The 27,145-nt window shown below is 44.8% G+C and overlaps 1 protein-coding gene across 3 annotated transcripts in view; it reads left to right on the top strand.

Annotated features, from left to right (window-relative positions):
- The window catches only part of LOC147120530 (nck-associated protein 5-like), a 974,633-nt gene that overhangs the window by 303,333 nt on the left and 644,155 nt on the right, over nt 1-27,145 (top strand). The window contains exon 1 of one of the 3 annotated variants that reach the window (XM_085986589.1): nt 24,182-24,910. The exons of the other annotated variants lie outside the window; for them this stretch is intronic. The gene's annotated coding sequence lies outside the window, so the exon portion shown is untranslated. Of the gene's footprint in view, nt 1-24,181; nt 24,911-27,145 lie in introns of those variants that run through there. 3 annotated transcript variants of the gene reach the window in all.

Genomic DNA, 27,145 nt, shown 5'->3' with positions numbered 1-27,145 from the left:
TCCTGCTGGCCGATCTGGGCTTTCTTTGGGTTTACTTTGAAACCCTTCCTTTCTAACAGTTCCAACAATTCGGCTAACAGTGGGCCGTGCTGCTCCCTTGTATCTGTGAACAGGAGTAAGTCGTCCACATACTGCACTATCTGGTTGGGCTGGCTGAACTCTTTCAAACTCCCCGCCATACACTGATGGAAAATGCTGGGGCTGTTGTGAAAACCCTGTGGTAAGCAGTTCCAGGTGTACTGTTGCCCTTTGAAAGTAAAGGCAAACTTGTACTGGTCCTCCCGCCGCAGCGGAATGGACCAAAAACCGTTCGAGATGTCCAGCACCGTGAATGTGGTCGCCGATGCTGGAATACTCCCTATTATGTCTGCAACTGCTGCTACCGTGGGCGCGCAGGCTGGGATATTACTATTGAGGACTCTATAGTCCACCGTGGCTCTCCACGAATTGTCCGGTTTCTTTACCGGCCATAATGGGGAGTTCACGTGGGTGGCTATCGTCCTCAATACGCCCTGCTGTACCAATGAAGATATTGCTGTCTCCATGTCGGGTTCTGCCTCCTTGGGGAAATTATACTGCTTTTGGGGTCGGATCATGGGGTCCCCGTCTACGCTGACTTCGAACCCAGTGACTCTCCCGCAGTCGTGCTTGTGGGTGGCGAACGCGGTCAGATTTTCTGACACACGCGCCTGCAAGTCCGTTGGGACGTTTGTTATCATGAGCTCGAGATCGTAACCTCCTGATGGCTTCATAGTGCACAGGGCCCCCTTTTCTTCCTTCCCCGGGATTACGACTACCTTACCTAAACCGCCCTCGGCTCCCCAGAGACAGTGATTTCTCAGGTCCACGAGGATCCCGTGTTCCACCAAGAAATCAGCCCCGAGGATGCCTTCCCCCCCCCCCTCTTTCCACTTCAATAGGATGCACGTCCATGTGGTGTGGAGCGCTCCCAACTGAATGGAGAGCGGGAGGGAGTGCGCGCCAGCCTGTGCTCTACCTGTGAAACCCGCTACTAAATATGGAGCCTGGGCGGACAGAGGTGAGGCAAAAGGTTTGTCCGTGTGGATCAAGGTACACGAAGCTCCCGTATCCAACAGGTAACTACCCCTTTGTTTCTCCACCTCCATCTCCACCACAGGTCTTCTCCAAGCGTCATAGCGGAGCGGACACAAGTAGATGGGCTGCGCGGGCGTCAGTCATTTAGGTGTTTCGGCTGGGGTCTTGGGGGCGATAGGGCTGTTAGCAACCGCTACCTTCCCCTGCCAGGTCATCAGAGACCGCATAGTCTCCAAGACTGACTCGATCGCAGCGGGGTCCACAACCGCACCACCCCCTTCATTCGGGGCAAAGGCTACGGTTGGGTTCTGGACTGGTGTTGGGGCAGCGGCCTGCACTTGTGGTTGTGCTGGTGTTGGGGAAACTCTCGGGCCGTTGGCGACTCGGGCTTGGGCTCGATCTTGGGCTGCGGCGAACGCTCTCTCCCTCTTATCCTTCCAAGGATTCCTACAGTCCTTGCGCCAATGACCCTCCTTCCCACACCCGTAACAACTGCTATTTGCTTGGGGATGGCGATTTCCCTCCTGACGCCATTCCTTTTTAGCAGAGGCTGCGGGTCTCACCTCATGCACCTTTCCTTTCACAACAGGCGTTTTCTTGCCCTTGTTGTTTCTATAACTGATCGTGAGCTGATCTAGTACTACTTCCTCCGTGGAGCGGGCGTTAGTGGGGTCAAACCATGCTTTGGCCTGTTCCTTCACTACTGGCAGGCAACCTGCTACCAGGCACCGAAGCCAGTGAGCCCTTTGTTCGCCATCCAGCCCGGCCCGGGCCGGCCCGCCCGGGCAGCTGCGCCGATACACTGGCCACAACCTGTCGGCGAAAACCCGTGGGGGTTCTCCCTCTAGCTGCACTGTCTTTTCTAAACGGAGGAACGGAGTTCCGTCCCCCTCTCCCATGATCTCCAGAATCTCATCCCGTAGCAACTCATAGTCCCTGTGCCCTCTCTTGCTCTCGTCAGGGAGACACTGGAGGAGCGAACTGTCCAGGGAGAACAGCAGCATTTTAGACTGTTCAACCCCGTCGCAGTCATTGACTGCTGCGGTCTGCTCCACGTCCCTGAAATGCACGGAGGGATCTCCTGACTCGGAGAGTTTTGGGATGTGACTTATCATCTCTCTTAGCTGTCGTGCGCTATGAGGCATTATGATCTGACTCTCAAGGGGTCCGTCATCGCCATTTTCTTCATTTGGACCGATCCTCCTGTGTCTCGTTGGACACATTGGCGCCGACCCCGACTCTACTGTCTGGGGTTGCTCTACCTCAGGGCTCTCTTCCTCTACCGTCTCCGTCTCCTGTCCCGGAGTCCAAGACTCCTCATAGGCAGGAGGCGCAGAAGGTTCGGGGGTTGGTACCCCAACTGCCTCTTGTGGAATCGGTCTTTTGGATTTCTTGGCTAGCAACAGCTGACTCGCTGGTGGATTTATGAGACACACCAACCCGTTTGCCTTCGCTAGGGCCTTTCTCAGGTCCTCTAGCTCCCGGCGGCAAGTGCTGTGGTCGGTGTTCTCAGATCTATCCTCCATGGCCATTTTATATGCTGCCCTGGCTCCCAGGAGCTTTTCCTCTTGGGCATCTACTTGTTTGGCTAGACGGGAACACCTCTCTCATTCTACCTTCACTGGCCTTGGCCTCAACGACCTGACATTTTAAATATTCTACCCGGGTTTCGTGGCAGCGAATTACAGAGCGGCGTTCCTGGTTCAGCGCGTCAAGCGATTCAATCAGTTTTTGACCTCCCGCAACCTTTTCCTCCACGCCTTTAAGCAAGCCGTTGATCTGGACTGTCTGTGCTGCAACTACCTGGTCCAAAAGCTGGACTTGCTTCTTGTAGCACATCAGCCAGACCGCCTTTTCTACAGATTTCTTATGCTCTCTACCCGCTGTCCACTTGATGGCTGCGTCTAGCGGGCGCCTATCCCTTAGTAGATCAGATATCCATTGTTTTGTGAGGTTGACTTTTCCGAAAACATAATCTGCTATTCTTTCATCCATCACATTTCGTTTATTCAGATCTTGATCTAACACACTACTTTCCTGCTGCCAAGGTCCTGCCGCGGTCGCCATTTCTGTAGGGGGTTTCTCTTGCTCTTTCTGGTCTCCTGCCAGGCTTCGTGCAATAATTACCCTTGAGTGGTTCGACCCACTCCCCCCTACGGTTCTAGACCTTGGACTTAGGTGCAGAGAACAGTAGTGCAGAGAAAGAACTCAATAGACCAGGTTGAATAGCACGAAATGGATGCTTTTATTTTTAAACAGTTTGAAGCATTACAAAATACATGTCATAGGCACAGATTAAAGTTACTACAATCATGCACAAATTTATGAACTTGACTCTATGGAAATGGGGAACACACGGCACATCGAAAAAGGGGAAACACATTACGATTTCCCTTAACTCCCTCCCCTATACCTAAACTAAGTTTCGACCTGGGGAACTTGGGATCATGCTCACCACTCTCGAAATCGCGAGAAAGGGGGGTTCGCAGCCTTTTTGGCACCGCTTTCCGTCGTCACGTGGATTTGGAAACTTCTGGCGCAGTCGATATTCTCTCCTCCCTCGAGGCGGTGGGGTAGACCCAGCCTCGATGAGCACTCGTTAAGGTTGAGATCCACTAAGTCAATTTGGGTTCATGGAGCAGACCCAGATGCAGGCTATGCACTTGGGAGAATCTTGTGGCATCGATCGCCGGTTCTCCAGAGGGTTTCTTCTCCGTCGGCCTGGGTCGTCGATGATCTCCCGACCCCAGTACCCGGGCCACCCTCGTCGTCTTCTCGTCGTGGCCGAGCCTTGTTTGGCTGAACACCGACCACGTTGTCCTTTTACCGAAACCGTCCGTCTTTAAAAAAAAAACGAAAACATTTTCATCAATCTGCCGAAGTGGAAGAGGCGCCGATCCGGGCACCGTCCGCCCTTCGTTCGTTCCTCGTAGAAGAAAGTTCTTGAAGAAATGGAAGCCTGAAGCCGCCCAACAAGAAGCCGTGGCAGTGAAGAAGAAGTTGTTCAAGTAACCCGAAGTCCGAAGTAACTTAGATGGACTTTCAATCCATAGTTATACTCTTTTGGGACAGTCTTATCTCCCGCCAAATCATAGTCCTGTCTTTGTATTAATTTTGGCGGGCAGAAATCTCTGCAGGGGCGCTTTGTCTTGTAACGGAGCCGGTGATAACTTAAACTGGCCTTCCTGGCCGATAATGTCTTTCAATGTCTTTTGCATTGTCACCGTGGCTCGGTTCGCATATTGATCGGTCCGGACATTTTCCTTGATGGCTGCTAAACGGTTTTTCCTTTGTACGATAAATGGGTATAAGTGTTTTTACATTGTCCGCCCATATCTTGATGGGCCCCATCCTGTACTTATAATCCATTGAATATGTATGCTGTTGCTCTGAGTTTCGGTTCCCAGAGACTGGCTTTCGTGGGCTCACTGTCTTCAATCCACAAGCCTGTCTGGCTTGCAGTAACAGAAATAAAATGGTTCATAAACTGATCACGGGGCCTGGCGGCCATTTTGTATGCCCTTTTATCAAAGGTTTTTCTGTGCAAGCTTACTTTGGTCAATAAACAGTCTTATTTTATCCAGTTTTCTTGCGTGATTTTTGCTGAAAATTGCGAATCTTACATGCCACAACATCATATTCCCATGTGGCTATTTGTGCCTGCAGCTCACTTACCTTGTTTACTACGCTTCTTGCGTTCACATACATACGCTGTAAACCCATCTTAGACCACCCTGTATTCTCTTAGTTTGACCCCATCTAATACCTTACTATTTCTTACTTTAGTGCTCTCTGCCTCTCCCAATCCTTTGAGCACTTTGTTTCCCACTTTATAATGTTACATCCTGGTGCCCATCCCCCTGCCAAATTAGTTTAAACCCTCCCCAACAACACTAGCAAACCTCCCAGTGAGGATATTGGTTCCGGCCCTGTTGAAGTGCAACCCATCCAGCCTGTACTGGTCCCACCTTCCCCAGAAATGGTCCGCCTCAGGAATCTAAAGCCCTCGCTCCTGCACCATCTCTCCAGCCACACATTCATCTGCTCTATCCTTCTATTTCTATACTCACTAGCTCGTGGCACTGGGAGTAATCCAGAGATTACTACCTTGGAGGTCCTGCTTTTTAATCTCTTTCCTAGCTCCCTGAAATCTGCCTGCAGGACCTTATCCCTCTTTCTATCTATGTCGTTGGTACCGATATGGACCACGACTTCTGGCTGTTCACCCTTCCCCCTCAGAATGTTATCCAGCCACTCGGTGACATCCTTGGCCCTGGCACCAGGGAGCCAACATATCATCCTGGCGTCATGTCTACAGCCACAGAAACGCCTATCTAATCCCCTACCACTATCGGTTTCCCACTCTTCTTCCTCCGTCCCCCGTACAGCTGAGCCACCTGTGGTTCCGCAGACTTGGCTCTGGCTATACTTCCCAGAGGAACCATCGCCCTCACCAGTACTGCGAACTGAATACTGGTTGGAGAGCGAGATGCATTCAGGGGGACTCCTGCACTACTTGTCTGGTCCTCATCTTCTGTCTGGTGGTCACCCATTCCCTTTCTGCCTGCACACTATCTCCGGGATGACCTCCTCCTGAAACGTGCTGTCCACGTAGCACTCAGCCTCATGGATGCACCACAGTGACGCCAGCTGCTGCTCAAGCTCCAAAACCCGGAGCTTGAGCTCCTCCAGCTGATGACACTTCCTGCACTGTGGTTGTTCAGGACACAGGAAGCATCCTGGAATCCCCACATGGCAGAGGATGTGCATTCCACGGGACTGAGCTGCCCTGCCTTTACTTAATAGATTAACTAGAAACACTTACCAGCTATGCACCAATCAGCTCCTTCCCTGGTTGTGTCGTCACTATAGCGGTTTTGCAGTTGTTGCTTTTGTTGTTGTCGCTGGAGGTACTATGCCTCCTCACTGCCGCCACTGTTCCAGTATACGCTCTCTCTGGGCCTCCCGCTCGATTTATGCTCCACCTCCTTCAAACGATTATTTTTACTTTTAATTAGTTAATTTAGTTTAAGTTATTAATTCAATAAAGTTATAGCAGTTAATACTCTCCCAGTTCTGAATTTAATACACTTACCTAACCTAGAGAGCAAAAGAGCTGTAATACTCACCAACCAATCACCTACCTGCTCTCCTGTGATATCACTGTTTTTTAAAAAGTCGCTGCTCAGCTCCCTTTATACCGCCGCTCCGGTCCGTGCTGTGTTCTGGGCCTTCTCTCCGCTCCCTTTATACCGCCGCTCCCGCTCAGGTCCGTGCTGTGTTCTGGGCCTTCTCTCCGCTCCCTTTATACCGCCGCTCCTGCTCAGGTCTGTGCTGTGTTCTGGGCCTTCTCTCCGCTCCCTTTATACCGCCGCTCCCGCTCCGGTCCGTGCTGTGTTCTGGGCCTTCTCTCCGCTCCCTTTATACCGCCGCTCCCGCTCAGGTCCGTGCTGTGTTCTGGGCCTTCTCTCCGCTCCCTTTATACCGCCGCTCCCGCTCAGGTCCGTGCTGTGTTCTGGGCCTTCTCTCCGCTCCCTTTATACCGCCGCTCCCGCTCCGGTCCGTGCTGTGTTCTGGGCCTTCTCTCCGCTCCCTTTATACCGCCGCTCCCGCTCAGGTCCGTGCTGTGTTCTGGGCCTTCTCTCCGCTCCCTTTATACCGCCGCTCCCGCTCCGGTCCGTGCTGTGTTCTGGGCCTTCTCTCCGCTCCCTTTATACCGCCGCTCCCGCTCAGGTCCGTGCTGTGTTCTGCACCTTCTCTCCGCTCCCTTTATACCGCCGCTCCCGCTCAGGTCCGCGCTGTGTTCTGGGCCTTCTCTCCGCTCCCTTTATACCGCCGCTCCCGCTCAGGTCTGCGCTGTGTTCTGGGCCTTCTCTCCGCTCCCTTTATACCGCCGCTCTCGCTCAGGTCTGTGCTGTGTTCTGGGCCTTCTCTCCGCTCCCTTTATACCGCCGCTCCCGCTCAGGTCCGTGCTGTGTTTTGGACCTTCTCTCCGCTCCCTTTATACTGCCGCTCTCGCTCAGGTCTGCGCTGTGTTCTGGGCCTTCTCTCCGCTCCCTTTATACCGCCGCTCCGGTCCGTGCTGTGTTCTGGGCCTTCTCTCCGCTCCCTTTATACCGCCGCTCCCGCTCAGGTCCGTGCTGTGTTCTGGGCCTTCTCTCCGCTCCCTTTATACCGCCGCTCCCGCTCAGGTCCGTGCTGTGTTCTGGGCCTTCTCTCCACTCCCTTTATACCGCCGCTCTCGCTCAGGTCTGTGCCGTATTCTGGGCCTTCTCTCAGTTCCCTTTATACCGCCGCTCCCGCTCAGGTCCGTGCTGTGTTTTGGACCTTCTCTCCGCTCCCTTTATACCGCCGCTCCCGCTCAGGTCTGCGCTGTGTTCTGGGCCTTCTCTCCGCTCCCTTTATACCGCCGCTCTCGCTTAGGTCTGCGCCGTATTCTGGGCCTTCTCTCAGTTCCCTTTATACCGCCGCTCCCGCTCAGGTCTGCGCTGTGTTCTAGGCCTTCTCCTCTCAGCTCTCTTTATGCCGCTGTCGCTCAGGTCCGCGCTGTTCTAGGCCTTCTCCTCTCAGCTCCCTTTATACCGCCGCTCCCGCTCAGGTCTGTGCTGTGTTCTGGGCCTTCTCTCAGCTCCCTTTATACCGGCTGTTATGTCTTCTAGCGCTCGTAGTGCTTTGTAAAGACGACTCTGGACTCGATAGTTTGTAATTATAACTACTGTTTTATTTGAGTTGTAATGGCTGCCTGCCGCATGGTGCGGGGTGATATTTCCAAGTGCCCTGTGCGGCACCTGCGCACTACTTTCCCAGCATCATAGTGCTGCTACACTTGATTTGAGTGTTAGTACACTTGTACAATGTAGTCCCAACATAACTATGTAACATCCCTCTTTCCCAACAAAACTAATTACATCAATTTTTCTATTTTACAATGTTTCCAGTTGAATAACGTTAACAAAATACAGAACGTGAGCTTTCTTTGCTCAATTTATATACAGATATTTGTCCATGTTGTTTTACTGTTCTGTGCGAATTATAATTGTCTTTATAATTATTCGCGATACCGCTCAGGTGATTGTATGTTACTCCTCCAGCTTGTGGACTTGGCTGTAACTATTCCTTTCTGCGGTGTTTTGGTGTGTTCATTTCTTGTTGCCGGTGCTGTCATGTTTGGCTCTGGAGAGTGCATGTTTGCAGTTGTTGTATTTGAGGTGTTTGTTTCTGGTGTTATATTGTTTTCCGTGTTTGGTACCATAAATGCTGTTAATGTTGTCCACTGTTTGACAGCTTCAGGTGAAGGTCTGATATGGATCCTGTTTCGCCTGTATTGGTTTCCAGGTTCTGTCTCTACCAAGTAAGATTTTGGACTATCAGCTTTTCCAATAACCTTGGCTGGACTCCATGTTCTCAACAACGGATCTTGTATATGCACGGATTGCCCATTTAGCAGCTCCGGTAGTGGTTTTGCATGCTTGTTATTGTGTGTGCTCCCCGTAGCTTGTGTTTCCATCAGCTTCTGCCGAATGCCCTATTGGTCCTGGGGGAGGATAGACCTTTGCTGGTAGAGTTGTTTTGTATTTTCTACCGTTTAGTAGTTCTGCTGGTGATTGAGTCTGCTCTCAAAAGGTGTTGATCTGATTGCCAAAAGGGCGAGGTCCTGGTCTTCTCCCATCTCCTTGCTTTTAATGAGAGCTCTTTTGACTGTTTGGATCTGTCTTTCAATAAATCCGTGTCCCCTTGGGTAATGTGGGGATGAGGTAATTATTTTAAATCCGTATTTTCCAGCCAGTGCTCTGAATTCGCTGGAGGTGAATTGTGTCCCATTGTCACAGATGACCTTCTCTGGGATGCCCTGTTCTGCGAATAAGTTTTTCGCAATTTTTGTGATTGTTGTGGCTCTCATGTCGTTTATCCTTCTGATAAAAGGAAATTTTGAGTAGTAGTCTGCTACTATGATGTACCACCCCTGGTTGCACAGGAACAGATCTGTTCCAACCGTGTGCCATGGTCTCGGGGGTACTTCCATTTGAATCATCTCCTCCTTCTGCTGTGTGTTTCGGTATTTCTGGCATATGCAGCATGTGGAGACCATTTGTTCTATGCTTTTGTACATGCCTATCCAGTACACAGCTGATCTGGCTCTTAGTTTACATTTCTCCATCCCCATATGGCCTTGGTGTATTAAGCGGAGAAGTTCCGTTCGTAGTGTTTTTGGTATTATGATTCTTGAGCCAGCAAGGAGAACATCGTCCTCCACCGAGATGTCATCTCTGATTGTCCAGTACTGTCGGATTTGGTTTTGGACCTGCTGGACCTTCTCCGGCCACCCCTGTATTACCTGTTGCATGAGTAGTAGCAACTCTTCTTTACCAGTCTCCTCTTGAATTTGGCTAAGCTTTGTGGGAGTAACATTTACGAGGCGGTGTATTTTTACTGTCAGGCCCTTCATCTCGTGTTTTTCATGTGGTGACAATCGAGACAATGCATCTGTCAGTGCCATTTCTTTCCCTGGCCGGTATTTTAATTCAAAGTCGTAACTTTGGAGTCTTAACAGTAACCTTTGCAGTCTTGCTGGGGCCTTGCTTCGGTTTTTCTTGTAAATTTGTTCGAGTGGACGATGGTCACTCTCTACCTTGAATTTTCTTCCGTATAAGTAGGTGTGGAACTTTTCGCATCCGTAGACTACTGCCAATAGCTCTCTTTCGATGTTTGCGTATCTTGTCTCTGTTGATGTCAATGCCTTCGATGCGAAAGCTATTGGTTTTCCTTCCTGCAGGAGGGCTGCCCCTAGCCCCCTGGTAGAGGCATCTACGTGTAGGGTGACAGGTTTTTTTCTATCGTAATAAGACAGGCTGGTTTCTTTACATAATAATTCCTTTAGGTGTTTGAAGTTCCTCTCATGGGATTCTGACCATTGGTATTCGGTGTCTTCTTTTAGTAATTCTCTTAGGTTCGCTGTGTAGTCTGACATGTTCGGGATGAAAGAGCTCATATACTGGACCAAGCCGAGGTAGCTTCTCAGCTCCTTCTTGTCGTTTGGAGGTTTCATCTCTGCTATCGCCTCGACCTTTTCAGGATTAGGATCGACACCCTCCGGTGTGTAGGTCATGCCAAAGAATTTGCATTTCGTACTTTTAACGATGCACTTCTCGGCGTTCAGCTTGATGCCAGCCGTTCTGGTGTGCTCCATGGCCTCGTGCAAGTGCACGTCGTGGTCTCTTTCATTTGTTCCGTAAACTTGGATGTCATCAACGATTCCAATGGCTCCTTCGCAGCCTTTGTATGTTTCATCGATCTTTTGTTGGAAGATGTCTTGGCTGACTTTCAACCCGAATGGCAGCCACAGGAATTTATAACGCCCCAATGGTGTATTAAAAGTCGTCAGGTTAGTTGATTCTTCGTCCAGTTTTACGTTCCAGTAGCCGTTTCTGGCATCCAGTTTGGAGAAGACTGGCTCCTGCCAGTGCTGGTGTGATTTCTTCTAATGTTGGTGTGGGGTAGTGGTCCCGCTTTATTGCCTGGTTTAAGTCTTGGGATCCAGACAGATTCTGAGCCGCCCGTTCGGCTTTTCCTGCAGCACAATCGAGTTTACCCAGTCTGTGGGTTCAATGACCTTTGCGATTATTTCTTTCTCTTCCATTTTCTTTTAGTTCGGTGTATAATTTTTCTTTTAGCTCGATGGGTATTTTTCTTGGCGCGTGGATGACGGGTTTTATCTCTGGATCTATTGTTATATGGTACTTGAACTCCCCGAAGCATCCTACAGTGTCATCAAAACGCTCTGGATACATGTCCATCAAATGTTTCGTGTCCATGATTTGTGGACGATTTTCCAGTGGGGTGTTGCCGTCGACTTTGTGATGTTTTTGTTAGTTCGTGGTTTACCGAGATTAACCCCAGCTTCTCGCAGCTGTTTAATCCCAGGATCGCCGGTCCCTCGGAGTCGGTCACATAGAACATGCAGTTGATGTTTCTGCTTTTGTGTGTTCCTTTTATATAGGTTGTTCCGAGTTGTCTGATCTCACTCCCCCCATATGCTGTCAGCGTGACGTTGTTTGCTTTTAAACATCCTCTTTTTGGGTATCTATCTTCGCCCAAGTTTTCGGGGAAGATCCTCTGGTATAGCCTCAGTGGAAGGATGTTGCTCTGAGCTCCTGTGTCCAACTTTACTTTTAGATTGATGGTTGTGGGCTGTCCTTCGATCCTCTTTTTAATCTGGATGATAGTGTGCCATTCTTTCTTTGGGGTGCTTTCCGCTCTGGATGTTTTCCACTCTGGACGTTTTGTGTAAGAGAACCTTTATGGTTTCAATGTTCAGAGCTTTGTCGTACCCGCAGCCTTCGTCATCTTGCTCACCCATGGTATGGAATTTGTTTTTCTTTTGTTGGTTCTGCTGTCCACCTCTGCTTTTGGTGTGTAGCCCCTCTCTTTTAGCTCTGCACAGCTTTTGCCAGTGGTTTGCTTTACCACACGTGTTGCAGCTTGTTCCATACGCTGAGCATTTTCTTCTGTGTAGTCGTGTTGTTTTCCGCATTTTCTACACGTATTCTTCCCGCTGTCATATACTTGTTTTTGTGTGCTGTGCTTTTCGCGCACTGCATCTACTCTGTGATCCGGTTCGGGAGTTGTCCGCACGTCAGCCGTATGAGTATTCAGCGTTTTCATCTGTTGTTTTGTGGCTTCATGAGCCCTCGCTGTATCTATGGCTTCTGATATTCCGAGCTTTTCTTTTCCTATTAGTTCTTTTTGCACTTCTGTATGTGCTGATCCCCATATTAGTTGATCTACCAGCCTTTCTTCTAGTTCCGTAAACTTGCATTTGCTAGCTTCGTTTTTTAATCTCGTCAGGAAATTGTCAGCCGTTTCACCAGGTTCCTGTCTTAAGCTTTGGAATTTATACCTGTGTATGCGATGGTTTGATTTAGGCTCGAGATGGTTACTGAACTTTTCATAAATCTCCGTAGGGTTCGTTTTATCCTCTTCGGATAAACTCCAGCGGTTAGAGATCCAAGCCTTTTTCTCCCGCCCACAGTAGAATGTAGCTGACTTTTTCCCTCATCGGAGGAGCTTTTTAAATGAAAGCTCGCATTTTTGCTTAAATTTCCGGAAAGCTTCCACGATATCGTCAGCTTCCCAGTTAATGATGGGGAGCATATTCGCGGTCAGTGCATTGGACGCCGCCATTTTAGCTGCCCGTATGATTCGCGGTTAAAACGCTGCAGAGTTTACTTTTAAATTTCTTTCTTCAATCTGATATTTTTATTTGCATAAGTTTTACTCACTTATACCGCTGCCACCATGTTATGTCTTCTAGCGCTCGTAGTGCTTTGTAAAGACGCCTCTGGACTCAGTAGTTTGTAATTATAAACTACTGTTTTATTTGAGTTGTAATTGCTGCCTGCCGCATGGTGCGGGGTGATATTTCCAAGTGCCCTGTGCAGTGCCTGCGCACTACTTTCCCAGCATCGTAGTGCTGCTACACTTGATTTTGAGTGTTAGTACACTTGTACAATGTAGTCCCAACATAACTATGTAACACCGCCGCTGCCGCTCAGGTCTGTGCTGTGTTCTGGGCCTTCTCTCAGCTCCCTTTATACCGCCGCTCCCGCTCAGGTCTGTGCTGTGTTCTGGGCCTTCTCCTCTCAGCTCCCTTTATACCGCCGCTCCCGCTCAGGTCCGTGCTGTGTTCTGGGCCTTCTCCTCTCAGCTCCCTTTATACCGCCGCTCCCGCTCAGGTCCGTGCTGTGTTCTGGGCCTTCTCCTCTCAGCTCCCTTTATACCGCCGCTCCCGCTCAGGTCCGTGCTGTGTTCTGGGCCTTCTCTTCTCAGCTCCCTTTATACTGCTGCTCTCGCTCAGGTCCGTGCTGTGTTCTGGGCCTTCTCTCAGCTCCCTTTATACCGCCGCTCCCGCTCAGGTCTGCGCTGTGTTCTGGGCCTTCTCCTCTCAGCTCCCTTTATACCGCCGCTCCCGCTCAGGTTTGTGCTGTGTTCTGGGCCTTCTCCTCTCAGCTCCCTTTATACTGCCGCTCTCGCTCAGGTCCGTGCTGTGTTCTGGGCCTTCTCTCAGCTCCCTTTATACCACCGCTCCCGCTCAGGTCTGTGCTGTGTTCTGGGCCTTCTCCTCGCCGCTCCCGCTCAGGTCTGTGCTGTGTTCTGGGCCTTCTCCTCTCAGCTCCCTTTATACCACCACTCCCGCTCAGTTCTGTGCTGTGTTCTGGGCCTTCTCTCAGCTACCTTTATACCGCCGCTCCCGCTCAGTTCCGTGCTGTGTTCTGGGCCTTCTCTCAGCTCCCTTTATACCGCCACTCCCGCTCAGTTCCGTGCTGTGTTCTGGGCCTTCTCTCAGTTCCCTTTACACCGCCGCTCCTGCTCAGGTCCGCGCTGTGTTCTGGGCCTTCTCCTCTCAGCTCCCTTTATACCACCACTCCCGCTCAGGTCTGCGCTTCATGCAGAGGCTGAGGGCTAAGAGGGAGGAGATTTATGTGAGGAAATCATTTGGAGGTAGGTGTTGTAACACAAGTCAATTTGAAACTGCCGTCTACAATTGTAATATTTGTCTATACATGCAGATATCAAATGTCAAGCGAAAGCTGAATCGGTTTCTGGCTGGGGTGGAGAGCACCTCTTACCAAAGGTAGGTAATGCAAGGAATTATTAGGTGTAGAGTGATCATCTGGACTAGTTCTGATTGCCTGGGAGGGGCCTGAAGAAATTTTCCAGATTTTTTCCCCCCCCAAATTGGCCTGCGCTATTCTGTTTTTTCATCTTTTCCAGGAGATGACGTGGTTTTTGGGTGGGGCGGAGAGTGTATATATTGTGATACACAAGGTTTGTGTGGGGCAGCTTGGACAGACCAGAGGGTCTTTTCTTGTCTGTCATTGTTCATATATTCACACCATTCAGAGATGCAGAACAAAGGGAAGGGGAAAAAATCCAAATATGGGGAAATAAACAATGACTAGGTGAAAAAGGAGATGGTTAAATGGCAGAAGTGATATTAGCAGGATACAAGTCAAAGAAATAAAAGACCTATACAAGGCACAGAGAATGTGTGAATAGCTGAAAGGGGTGGTTAGAAAGGTAAAGAAGAAAAACTGACAGTGAAGAAGGCTCGAACGGTTCTGAAGCCTGATGGAAGAAAAAAAGCAGGTTGACACAGAGGGTGCCGCCCATCTTGTTAGTATGATGTTTTGCTGGAGTGCCCCCACCCCAAGCACTGAACCACTCCTCCCCACAATGGTCTGTTGGGTATTTTCACAAATTAAGTGTATAAAGCATAAAAACTTTACACACCTGCCCTTACGCATTACTGAAATCCTGGTGATAAACACCAGAACCTACAATTTGACAACATGATGTTAGTTGCAGACAGTTCAGAAGATTTACAGAGCAGCTTAGGCAAACGTGATGGTGCATGTTTAGAATGTGTTATGGAATAAAATAGAATGGAGGCAGAAGTTATATCCATCACAAATATTTGAGGTAGAGTTACATGTAACCTTAAGGCTTAAAAAAAATTACTTATTAAATTAACTTTTCACATTACATAAAATGATTGACACAAGATTAATTAATGCTGGGTATATGGCATACCAATTAGACAACAACATATTTCTTTTTGAAGATGACTGAATATATTAACAAAGTTAACTATGAAAGAAAGCTTGGCTAAAAGAGACTAAAGTGTCTCAGTTAAAACCACCTGCTTCAGGTTTCTAATCATTGCTTTGCCAAAAAAGCCTGAGATAAAGGAAGGGTTTAAAGGAAGCAGCTAGGTTTATTGTTTTACACTCTGGTCATCGAACAAGGATAGGATTAGGCTCTGCTGTGGTGCTCCACATGGATAAATAGCATGAAGAATGGCTGAAAAAAACCCAGTAAAAGCTGGAACTACTCAGCAGGTTAGACGGCATCTGTGGAGAAACAGAAGTCAGCCAATCAATGTTTCAGGTCCTTCCTCATGAAGAATGGCTGCTTGGCCTATCTGCAGAGGCTGATGCAACTGTATTCCGACATAAGGATAGCAAAGGGAAGAAAATTGGAGGTATAAATTTATACTGTGAATCAGAGATTGGATTTATGCCATTCTACTTGCCACTACCACATGACTGAAATGTGTTCCAAATTAGCACTGGCATCAACGAGACTCACCTCAGGCAGGATCCATGCTTGTGCCGATTAAACCACATAAAAGCTTTAAACCAGTAACAGGCTTTCCCAGTAATGGATACAGTGTTCTTCCCACTATCAGGGATTGCATTTCCCCTGTGCCTACTATATCATGAATTCAACCAGTGTTGCATTTTTCACTAAAAATGTTTACTGCATTCTGTTGGTAATATACATCATTTGCTCACACTACTGTTTTATCAACACCTGATTTAAAAGAAAGACAATTATTTGAGTGCGTGCACTCTGGCTGAGAATGCATACATCATTTGACATCTGTACGTATAGAAAAATGCCTTTGCCCAGCAATATAAGCAGGACAATTCCATACTCTGCTTAATTTGTCACCAGACTTCAGCATAAATCATTGGACCCAATAGTTAAGAAGTGTGATTAAAACCAGATTTCCTCAAATTGCATGCTTCATTAGCTAGTATAGTTACTAATTGCTATTTATCAGGGGACACAAGACTTGTTTAGCTAGTATCTTGATAATGGCAACCACCTGTAATCAATGGGTAGCTCACCGGGGAGAGTATTTCAAAATACAATTTTGTAATTATGGATTCAAACTATAGCTCAACAAGGCTCACTTTGTTTTCTTATTATTGATATTCAATTAGCTTATATATTTATATAATACCAAAATATGTTTACCATAATATGAAGAGCAGCTTTGTTATAAATTCATTAGAAGTTTCAAAGTATATAAATGTACATTGTGTGTTAAACAAATAAATGGATAGAGAACAATACAAGAAGCTATTAAAACAAAATACAAGACATTAATAAACTTGTAGAATGGTGTGTAATTGGCAAATGAGTTTCAAGAGAAGTGTGAGGTGGTGCATTTTGGTAGGAAGAATAAGGAGGCCACATACTATTTGGATAATAAGTGTTTCAATGGGATAGAGGAGAAAAGGGATCTAGGGGTACAGATACACAAATCACTAAAAGTAGTGACGCGGGTTAATAAGGCTATTAAAAATAAAAGCAAACCAAGCACGTCCGTGCATTTCTAAAGGGAGAAAAAGCAGAGAAGTCACGGTAAACTTGTATAGAACTTTGATTAGATCACACTTGGAGTACGTGGCACAGTTCTGGCTTCCATATTATAAAAAAGATATAGAGACACTGGAGAAGGTGCCAAAAAAAGATTCACAAGGATGATACCAGAACTGAGAGGATATACTTATCAGTAAAGGCTGAACAGGCTGGGGCTCTTTTCTCTGGAAAAGAGAAGGCTGAGGGGTGACCTGATAGAAGCCTTTAAGATTAGGAAAGGGTTTGATAGGGTAGAAATAGAGAAAATGTCCTGAAATTTACAGTCAGTGGTGGCCCCGAAGTATGCTTCGCACAAGGATCTCGTGATCTGTGTCGAAAATGTCAGGTTTTCCGACGTTCAATTCAAATCAACGGAGGTTAGTGGGGATCCCCTTGTGGGAGCTGCTGTGACATCAACAAGCTGTCTAAGCAGCCAATCAAAATGCAGAATTATCACAGACAGTGAACCAGGAAGTAAGAAAGCTCTTAAAATTCTAGCTTTTTAAAAATGTTAGAGAGAGCAAAACAAAGATTGTGTCACTCACATGGGCAAAGGCAAACCTGAAATAAAGATGAACAAACTTTAAAAAAAAAAGTAACTTTTTTAAAGTTTCTTGAATCTTAATTTTTAGTTAAATGGATAAATTGACACTGCACAAAATTAAAATTAGTTTTTCAGGCCTTTAATCTTTGTTTAGCTGTCAATACACTGTTAAAACCCCAGTTACACCTAGTACCTTTGGGTCTAACTTTTAGTGGGGAATTTACATAAGAACATAAGAAATAAGAGCAGGAGTAGGCCATTTGGCCCTTCGAGCCTGCTTCGCCATTCAATAAGACCATGGCTGATCTTCTATCTCAAATCCACTTTCCTGCACTATCCCCATATCCCTTGATTCCCTTAATATTCAATAATCTATCGATCTCTGTCTTGAATATACTCAATGACTGAGCCTCCACAGCCCTCTGGGGTGGAGAATTCCAAAGATTCACCACCCTCTGAGTGAAGAAATTTCTCCTCATCTCAGCCCTAAATGGCCGACCCCTTATTCTGAGACTGTGACCCCTGGTTCTAGACTCCACAGCCAGGGGAAACATCCTCCCTGCATCTACCCTGTCAAGCCTTGTAAGAATTTTATATGTTTCAATGAGATCACCTCTCATTCTTCTAAACTCTAGGGAATGTAGGCCTAGTCTACTCAATCTCTCCTCATAGGACAAACCCCCATCCCCGGAACCAGACTGGTGAACCTTCGTTGCACTCCCTCTTTGGCAGGTATATCCTCCCTTAGGTAAGGAGACTAAAACTGTACATAATACTCCAGGTGTGGTCTCACCAGGGCCCTATATAATTGCAGTAAAACGTCTTTACTCTTATACTCAAATCCTCTTGTAAAAAAGACCAACATACCATTTGCTTTCTTAATTGCTTGCTGCATGTTAACTTTCAGTGATTCATGTACAAGGACACCCAGGTCCCTCTGAACCACCAACATTTCCCAATCTCTCACCATTTAAAAACTACTCTGCTTTTCTATTTTTCCTTCCAAAGTGGATAACTTCTCATTTCTCCACATTATATTCCATTTGCCATGTTCTTGCCCACTCACTTAGCCTGTCTATATCCCCTTGAAGCCTCTTTGCATCCTCACTTTCAAATTCAACATAAAATTCTATCATATTATGGTCACTCTTCCCTAAAAGCCCCTTTACTACAAGGTTATTAATTAACCCTTTCTCATTGCACAATACAGGAAACTTTCTGATATCCGGCACTGATGGGACCGAGCTGGTGCCGTAACATCAAAAGTGCTGGACATACCAGAGTTAATGTTTAAACATACAGAACTGAGAAGCTCCGTGTGAATCAACAAACCCTGTTGCTTAGCAACAGCTTCAAAACAATCGGCTGCAGCTGCAAGCGTCTGTAGCTGAAGCTGTTGCTATAGCTACAGACCTTGCAGTGCTTGACTGGGAAAAAAAAAGCAACGAGAACTAAAAAAACATATAGAAAACGGCTCCTGATTTTTGCGGTTAGATCGAGTATTCCGGACATATAACCTCCGGATAAACCAAAGTTTCCTGCACTAGATCTAAAATAGCCTGTTCCCTAGTTGGTTCCTCAACATGCTGATCTAGAAAACTATCTTGCATACATTCCATGAATTCGTCCTCCGCACTATTACTGCAAATTGGTTTGCCCAGTCTATATGTAGATTAAAGTCCCCCTGATCACTGTATTACCCTTGTTACATGTGTTTAACAACATAATTACTGCAGATGAGCCGAAGTTTTCATCAGTTTCCCTGATTTGAGTGATTACACAGATTGTTGGCTCTGTGCGGGTGGGGGGTACAGCGCAAGTGTTGGAGTTGTGAATGACAGAATGCAACTTCAAAATCTCCACCTGCGCATGCGCCAAATTCCAAAGTTGTGGTCAGTTTCAAAGGTGAAATGACACTGAACGCTGCCAGTTCGCCATCATCCCAACCGCAAATTCCGGGCCAATGTTTCCACTTGTGGGGGAGTCCAAAATAAGTACAAGAAAGTCACTAATAAATCCAATAGGGAATTCAGCAGGAACTTCTTTACCCAAAGAGAGGTAAGAATGTGGAACGTGCTACCACAAGGAGTAGTTGAGGTGAATAGTGTAGATGTATTTAAGGGGAAGCTAGATAAGCACATGAGGAAGAAAAGAATAGAAGGATATGGCAATAGGCTTAGATGAAGTGGGGTGGGAGGAGGCTCGTGTGGAGCAAGGATGCTGGCATAGACGGGCATAGCCTGTTTCTGTGGTATAGACTTGATGTAATTCTATGCAAGAACTTGGGAATATTGCATATATATATTTCCAAGACTTCCTATAACGTAACATTTATACCTTTCATAAAACACTTTTAAAGTACCCATCAGATTTGTATTTAGAAAAAGAAATCCAGTGGAGTTAATAAGTATGGTGAAAGAAATGCTCCTTGAAGATTTGATCTTGATCTATTAGAAATTACTCCCAGTTGCTGCAGGTAAATCTGCAAAAAGGGACATATCAATGATGAGTTTAAATGTGATGCCAGTTTGATTTGTCCAGTTAGACACATTCAAAATGCCACACAATGCAAGAAACACAGAAAACTTTGGAGTTTGTTGATTCAAATGTGGATTCGCTTAACAGAAGTAGCACTACTGAGGCACAGCAAACAGAATGACTTTATTTAAGGCTATTTTTAACTGCTCTTTTTAACAGTGTCATAGACAAATGCAGAGTGGAAAAAATGTCTTTAATTACATTTTAGTATTCTAGAATGATAGGCTAAATGACCTGTTTCTGTGCTCTATCAGGTTTATGCTGGTCTTTTTCTCTACAGAGCAATCTCATCTTATCCAGTCTCCTTCTCGGTTCCCACATCTTAAAGTTTTCCTCTTTCTCGGGGAACTATTTTGTTCAACAATGGTTTACGGCAGAGAATTCTACATTCTAAATAGCCCGCGCGATAAGGCAAATACTATAACCTCCCTTTATATTTTTCTTGCGGTTCATGCTGTGAGTGCAGTGATGATAGATCTTACAGCACAGAAGGAGGCCTTTTGGCCTGTCATGCCTGTGCGGGCCTGTGATCACGGAAGGCAATTTCGGCTTTGCACCAGCTCTAAATTTGTGGACCTAGATTTTGCCACTGCGTTTACTCAAGGGCCCAGCGTAACTTCTGTAGAATGCATCAAACTTTCTCCCAAGTTTCTACGTGAGCTCTGCATGTTTACGATTTTCCACCAGAAGTGACTAGTTGTGTGTAGAATATATTTGCCCACATATGGACAGGCATAGCCTAACTGCGCAATTGCCGTCATTTTCCCCTTGATGCAAGGATACTGGAAAGCCTATGCCATCGAAGCCAGATAGCACAATTGATTATTTAATTAACCTTTGAGCTCGAAAATTCACACCCCGCTGCATTTTCACTGGTGTAATAGCCAAGTGGAAGATCTGTGGAGTATAAGTGGAGTATAAATCAGCAGCAGCAGCAGCAACAGCAACTTTTATTTATATAGCGCCTTTAACGTAGTAAAACGTCCCAAGGCGCTTCACAGGAGTATTTTAAGACAAAAAAATTGACACCGATCCACATAAAGATAAATTACGGCAGGTGACCAAAAGCTTGGTCAAAGAGGTAGGTTTTAAGGAGCGTTTTAAAGGAGGAAAGAGAGGTAGTGAGGTGGACAGGTTTAGGCAGGGAATTCCAGAGCTTAGGGCCTCGACTGATTCCAAAGTGAATTGGAGTGAGACTCCCTCGTCCAGGACACTGAATTCAGTCCATGCTTACACTATAACTGCAGCGTTGGTGCGAAGCAAAACTACTTTTGCACTGATGTTACAGTAGTAGAAGCATCCTTAAATTTGTTCTCTATTGTGACCTCATCTTGTCGAAAGTGGAAGCAATCTATCCGTATTTACCGATTGTAAATTTGAATCTTTCCATCAGGTCATCAGTCAACCTTCTCATCCCTAATGGAAAAAAAAAGACCTTACATTCACCATCTCTCTTTAAAACCGTCAGCCCTCATAACATCCCAGTGAATCCATGCTGCACCTTTTTATTATGCAAGTGACAATTCATTCAGTTTGTACACAGAATTCACTATCCATTGTGCAGATGACAGAGCAAGTTTTTATCTTAAATTATTAAAGTACAAATCTCCCTGATTATGTCTGAGGCTCAGTTGAAAGGTAATTTACAACAATTTCTGGTGTCAGAATAATGCAGGTACCACAGCTGTTTGAGTTTTTAAAGGCAAGAGTAGTGTCATTACTACTTGATTTAGTGTAAAAAAAGAAATTAATTAATGTACAAATTCAGTTGAACCAATACCCTTTTTAAAAATTAATGTTTATGAAGTCTTCAATCCAGAATGGTCCAGAAACAGTTCTTGCTTTAAGAGCTAGATTAATTCAGAGCCATGAAAGGAAAACAAGCTCTCCTTGCTAGCTTGTGAACAACTCATAGGACCTGATAATGCGGCTGGAGACTTCCCGCGGGTGAATGCCTCCGAACAGCAAGTAACATCCGTAATTACCTGATGGCCCCGGACCTATGAAGACTCGCGCTCCTGGGCTTGCCGGCGTGCGCCTGCGTAAAGGCCCACGTATCCCGGGGCGCATGTGGTTCGCAAACGTCCCCGGGATCACGTGGGCCAGCCCAACCAATCACAAAGGATTGGATAAGCATAATAGGAATCACCCAAAAATACCTTTTCACACAACCTAAATAAAAAGAAATCATCACATGTTTAAAATTCATTAAAATACAATTTAATTAAACATTTAAATAAAAATGTAATATTTTGAAAAATAAATTTAAACATTTTTAAAGGGGCCAAAAATAACCTAAACTAATTTTAAAAGTTTTTGAATGTTTAAATGATTTTTAACATTTTATCTTAATATTTATTTAAACCCTTATGCTGGATAAAGAAGGCCTTATGCCTGCTTTTACCAGGCATAAGAGTTTCGTGGGCATTCGCTGGGCAGTAACTCTCCGCCAGTGAACGTCCATTTCCCGGGGATGCGGTGGATCTGTCAAGCTGAAACTTGACAAATTGCAAGTTCTGGGTTTTCGCGCAATGGCATCGCACTTGCGACCGCGTACGGGCCATAGTATATAACCAGGACAATTCACAACTGGCAGGAACATGGATATTAAAGTCACATGATGACTCCAATGTCCAATATAATAGTAAATGGTATAAGTCTTTGTGGCTGTCACTAGGAATTTTATTTGTATACTGCAATAAAAATTATGTATGTGCCGTAGTGGAGTTAATTATAAACTTCATATTGTACTTAAGCAAAAGTAACCAATTAAGCCACTGCAAAATCCTAAACGTTAAAGGCACTGACTGTGTTTGGAGCTAGCCAATGAAACAGTGTAACTCCTTTAACCGTATTTATGATCAACTTAATTAGATAAATAAAGTTTACTTTGAAATAAAAAGTGGACAATGCATCTGCAGCAGAAATTCCTGGTTTGAGTTGAAGTCGAAGTAAATTTCATCCAGCTCTGATTTATTTATGTTTTTCTTCGTTGGATAGAAACATAAATTAAAACAAGACTACAAGGACGCCTGGTGCGATCTTTCATTTATCCATCAGTGTAATTGAGATAGAGTTGGAGGTACACATTTATCTTTTAGTGATGTCTTTCCTAGTATCATGTGTCAGGTCTGCCTCTTCCCCAGTGAACAGGTTTTAAGGTCACAATGTTATAAGCAATTACTGCTGAATTAGATCATTCCCACTTTTATGGAAAACTGTGTTATTCAATTTAGGTGGGTTTTACTGAGCGTGGAGGATGGGTGGGGATCAACAAACTGGGCAGCTCTGAGTAAAAGAAATAGTGTCACTGAAGTCAGGCTGAGTGGGGAAAAATAAGGAAAATGCAAAAGGGAAATCATTAGCACACACGCAACTCCAGTGGGAAAATTACTGGCAAATTTGAACTTCTGTTTGGGTTCAAAATAAGAACATGGATAATATCATGTTTCCTATTTTTTTTTACATATGAAAGTATCCGGCAGTGTTTCATTTGGCCCTCCTGAACACAAAAGTTAGCGTTCTGCAACAGACACTTTGGGGTAGCAATTGGACCGAGGCCCAATTTTGGGGGCTAACATCCTGCACCCCAAGGGCAGCTGAAACACGTCCGGCCCAAAATTGGGTTGGGACATTTTTAAAGCATTTCTGGCAGCCACCTAAACAGGTGTATGGAAATGAGGGGCCTATGCCTGTTTTAGGCCCCCTTGCCAAAACTTGTCATCGATCAACGGGGTAGGCATCGGGCCTGCCCCGCTCAGGAATCTTCAGCAGCTGCTGTAGCCAAAGCAGCAGCTGTCAACTAAAGGTAAATTAAAATATATATATTTAAAAAAGAAACACATTTCTGTGGAGTCAGGGTACTCCTCCCAGCTCCACAGTCCTCCTGAGGGTTTCTGCCAGCCTGTGATAATCCCTCCTCCCGTTCTCCTTTTCCCCCTCCCCCAGGGCTTACCTGAGGGCCAGGCAGTCTGAAATTTGCTTGTCCAGTTGAGCGACCCACCTGTGGAGGCGTCACGGGCCCCAGCAGATCTCCACGATTATTTAGATACAACCTGAGGACCAATTTGTCCCGATCTTCAGGCCCCCATCTCCTGGCGCAGGGATTGTTCCGTGGCCCTTATTTGGCACCCATAAAATGGTGTAAATTAGTTTCCAGGCCATTGTATAATCTCGATTTATGAATTTAATTTCAGCATACAAGCTGTCAACTTTTGTAGCATATGAATTACAAACACACAAAAATCTTGATATAATCAAATAAAAAGAGGAATAGCTAATAAAACACACTGAAAGTAACCCATTATACTTTGAAGTTTGGTATTGATATGCTGTTATTTGAACAGTTAATGAATTAACATAAATTCTACTGTGTTCTCTATTGTTAACCAGTAAAATAAATACATTTACCATCAACTTTATTAACCTCCTAATCTCAAAAGAAATTATCACTGCCAATTGTAAGACAAAGGTTAATACAGGTGGAAGTCTATTGCATTCTACTTTCCTGGATTTTTAACTTCTTTTTCAAATGCTGTTTTTTTTCTCATGCAATGCACGACTGGTTGCGTGTGTAGTCATGTGTTTCTCAATAGTTTAATCTGTAATTTATACTCTTTGTGCTTTACTGAGCACTAACGAATAGGCTGAACCGATAAGGCACTAGATGAAGATTAAAACTTGTATTTACACAGTGGAAAGTTGAATTAATAATGATTCTTTATGAGGAAAACAAAAGGTGACAGACAGTGTGGAATCATGGAAAGCAATAATGACTATTTTTATTGATTACTGCCCGGAGTAGAATTTGTACTCGGTTACAATGTTTCACAAAGTGATTGCTCGTCACCTGATACAGCAGTTTTATTCATATAAATTACCCTGGAGATATACATTTAGCTGCAACGTGCTTCATGCTACAAATTGCTAATCTGATTAGGGTAATTGTTCATTTAGTTCATTAGCAACAAATGTTTGGCGATGGGGATTGGTGTTGTCTTTAACCTGGATGGTATATGGAGCTTTTTAATTCCACTTCCCAAAGTGCCTTTCCATTCACAATAACCCGGTTTTCAGCAGACAAAAGAAACATACCCTCCCCCCTGCACCAACTTCCCTAACCCCTGCTGCAGGCACAGATTTGTCAGAGCCATTCAGTTGAGACTGATTATGATGGCAGCAGATGGGCTTCACTCGACAGCAGATCCACGGTAGTTTCTTGGGGACAAGAATTAATAGGCCCAGTTGTAGGATCGCACACAGAGCATCAGCAGTGCGGTCTTGATCTGCTGTAAGCTCCTCTCCCCGAGGAAACTGCCACCTTCAAAGCCAGCGGCCATCCCTAAACACATGTTAAGTGCCCCTCTCCCTGAGAAACCAGTGAAGCACAACAAAAGCAAAGGGAGAGATTGTTTTCACTGCAGTGGCAGGGTATGGGCCGCAAACTGGAGAGAAAGTTTATCAACTCTGGATCTTTGTTTGCTGCTGTTTGATTGCTCTGAGGAATTACTCTGACTGTTATGTGAAGGACCTCTGCTCTAAGGATGTTTTCTCATAGTCTGGGTAAGAAGCATAAAGCTTGCAATATATCTCGGTGTTATTGAATTTATTGTAAATGTTTAACAAGCTGTGTTTGTGTTGCATTTTACTGTAAGGCCCATGTCCAGGACAACTTAAGTACTCAGCAAAAAAATAAGCTGGATCAAGAAATCTAAAAGCTTGTTATTGTTGCTTAAAAAATGTGTGCATAATTTAACTGGTCTTCATTATTGAATTATAAGAATTTGTGTGGAAGTGCATTTTTGTTATTCTCGGAAGGTAAACTGTGTTTTGAACACACTAACAAACAGATCAACTGTTTTAATATAACTTGCAAGACAGACTTGATTTGATGGTACAGTACATTTTTGGTGGAACCAAACTGTTGTCACTATTTCTAAAAATGTCTGTGAAGCAGCCGATAGGGCCAGCAAAAGCCTCATTATTTGGCTGGGAAACACAATTGTGTGCCTTGTTGCTACTGGCAACTGCATGTGCTGAGTCGCCATCCAGCTGTAAGCTGCTTAATTCTGAATGATGGATGGAGAAATATGATCATTTTAGAGAATGAAAGCAGATATTGAAGCTTTATTTTGGAGTCTGATTAAGGTTTTGTCTTGTGGGCTAATCCCAGTAACATCTCTCATGATCTGGTCTGCTTAAATGCTTTCTGCACTAAAGAATGGCACTGTTTAATTCCAATCCTCCTGAATGTATGCTGCTGCTACTGATAAACACAGCTATTCTTCTGATTTTGCCTTAATTCCTGATCGCTGCGAGAACTTGTCCCACAAGAGCCCTTCAGAAACACGTGTGGAAAATGATGGATTTCAATAATGCTAGAGTTCATTTCTGTGGACCTGGCATGTATGTAGCATATAAATGGAACATGTGTGCCACACTTTGCTGGGAACCTCTCTTGGGACTTCTCCACTGGTGAATAACATAAGGCACCGTGGGAACTATTTTAGCCAGAGAACTCTTGCCCACACGTAGTTTACCAACAATTCTTACATTGTGTTCTGTATTTGTTGACCATGTACTGCAATTACAATTCATGTCGCCAGATATTTGAGGAATGAAGGTTCGAATATAGTAAATTATTCTGAGATGTCAGGGATGACTTTTCAGTATGTTGAGAATTAGTTATTTAATACTTGGAGACAACGTCTCAAACTGTTGGAAGTAATCCAGTGAATGATGGGTGTTTTAAATAATTAAGATAAGGTATGCAAAAAAAGACATAAAATGTTATCACCACAAAACTGTTCTGGCTCCCTACCTTTAGATGTTTAAATGGGTATTCCAAATGGGCAGAAGTAAATGAAATTACATTAACTGCTAGTGCAAATGTTTCAGCTTAATCTTTCATTGTTAATTCTGTGCTGGAAGGTCAATAGTATCGCCTTGATTTAAAATTACAAAAGTAACAGAACTATCGTAGAACTGAAAATATTAACCTTTTGTCAGTATGCATACTTTTCCACAATTCTCAGTCCTTATTAATACTCTACATTTTTATATTACATTTACATTACATGATTACACTTTTAGAATCTTTTCATAAATTACGTATTGCGATTTGAACATTATTCTGCATGGCCTGTAATATTAAACTAGCCAATTTGAAGTATTTTACAGTGTTATATGTCATGTCAAAAGTATTCCATTATATACAGCTTCTTTTAATCACAACTATAATTTTTCTTCACAACAGAAACTCAGCATTTCATTTTTGCTTGCTGTTCATTGTGATTGATATTTTCATGTAAAAGTGCCCAATAGCAATTTTTATACAGTTTGCGGATTTGATACAGCCTTTTTTTTTGTGTCTGAAAATGTTGCACAATTTCAAAGGACACAACAGCCTGTGTACAAAATAAATAAAGTAAAATGCTATCTTATCATCCAGAACTTGGAAATAAATGTTTTTTTTGAGATTAATATGCTATGTTTTTTTGAGATTAATATGCTATGTTTTTTTGAGATTAATATGCTGGTCAGCAAAGCATAGCATGTGAGTAGTTTTTTTTTTGTAATATGCTGTACTTGGACCAAAGCCAGTTGGCTCTAGAAGAAAGTTTCCATAGGCTGCTACTGCACTTAACAGAAACAAAATGCTGTTGCAGCAATTTTTCTGTTTACCCACACACAGCAAGTAGTGGCTTACCGAATAGAAGGATTTCATTATTTTTATTCTGCAGTTGCGAGGTACATGAACAAAACTTGTTATTTCATCAAAAATGGTTTAATTTTATA

The sequence above is a fragment of the Somniosus microcephalus genome, chromosome 4 (genome assembly GCF_052327205.1).
Source record: "Somniosus microcephalus isolate GS21.2 chromosome 4, FLI_Smic_1.0, whole genome shotgun sequence".
NCBI lineage: Eukaryota > Metazoa > Chordata > Chondrichthyes > Squaliformes > Somniosidae > Somniosus > Somniosus microcephalus.
This window is presented reverse-complemented; position numbering and strand designations above follow the sequence as displayed.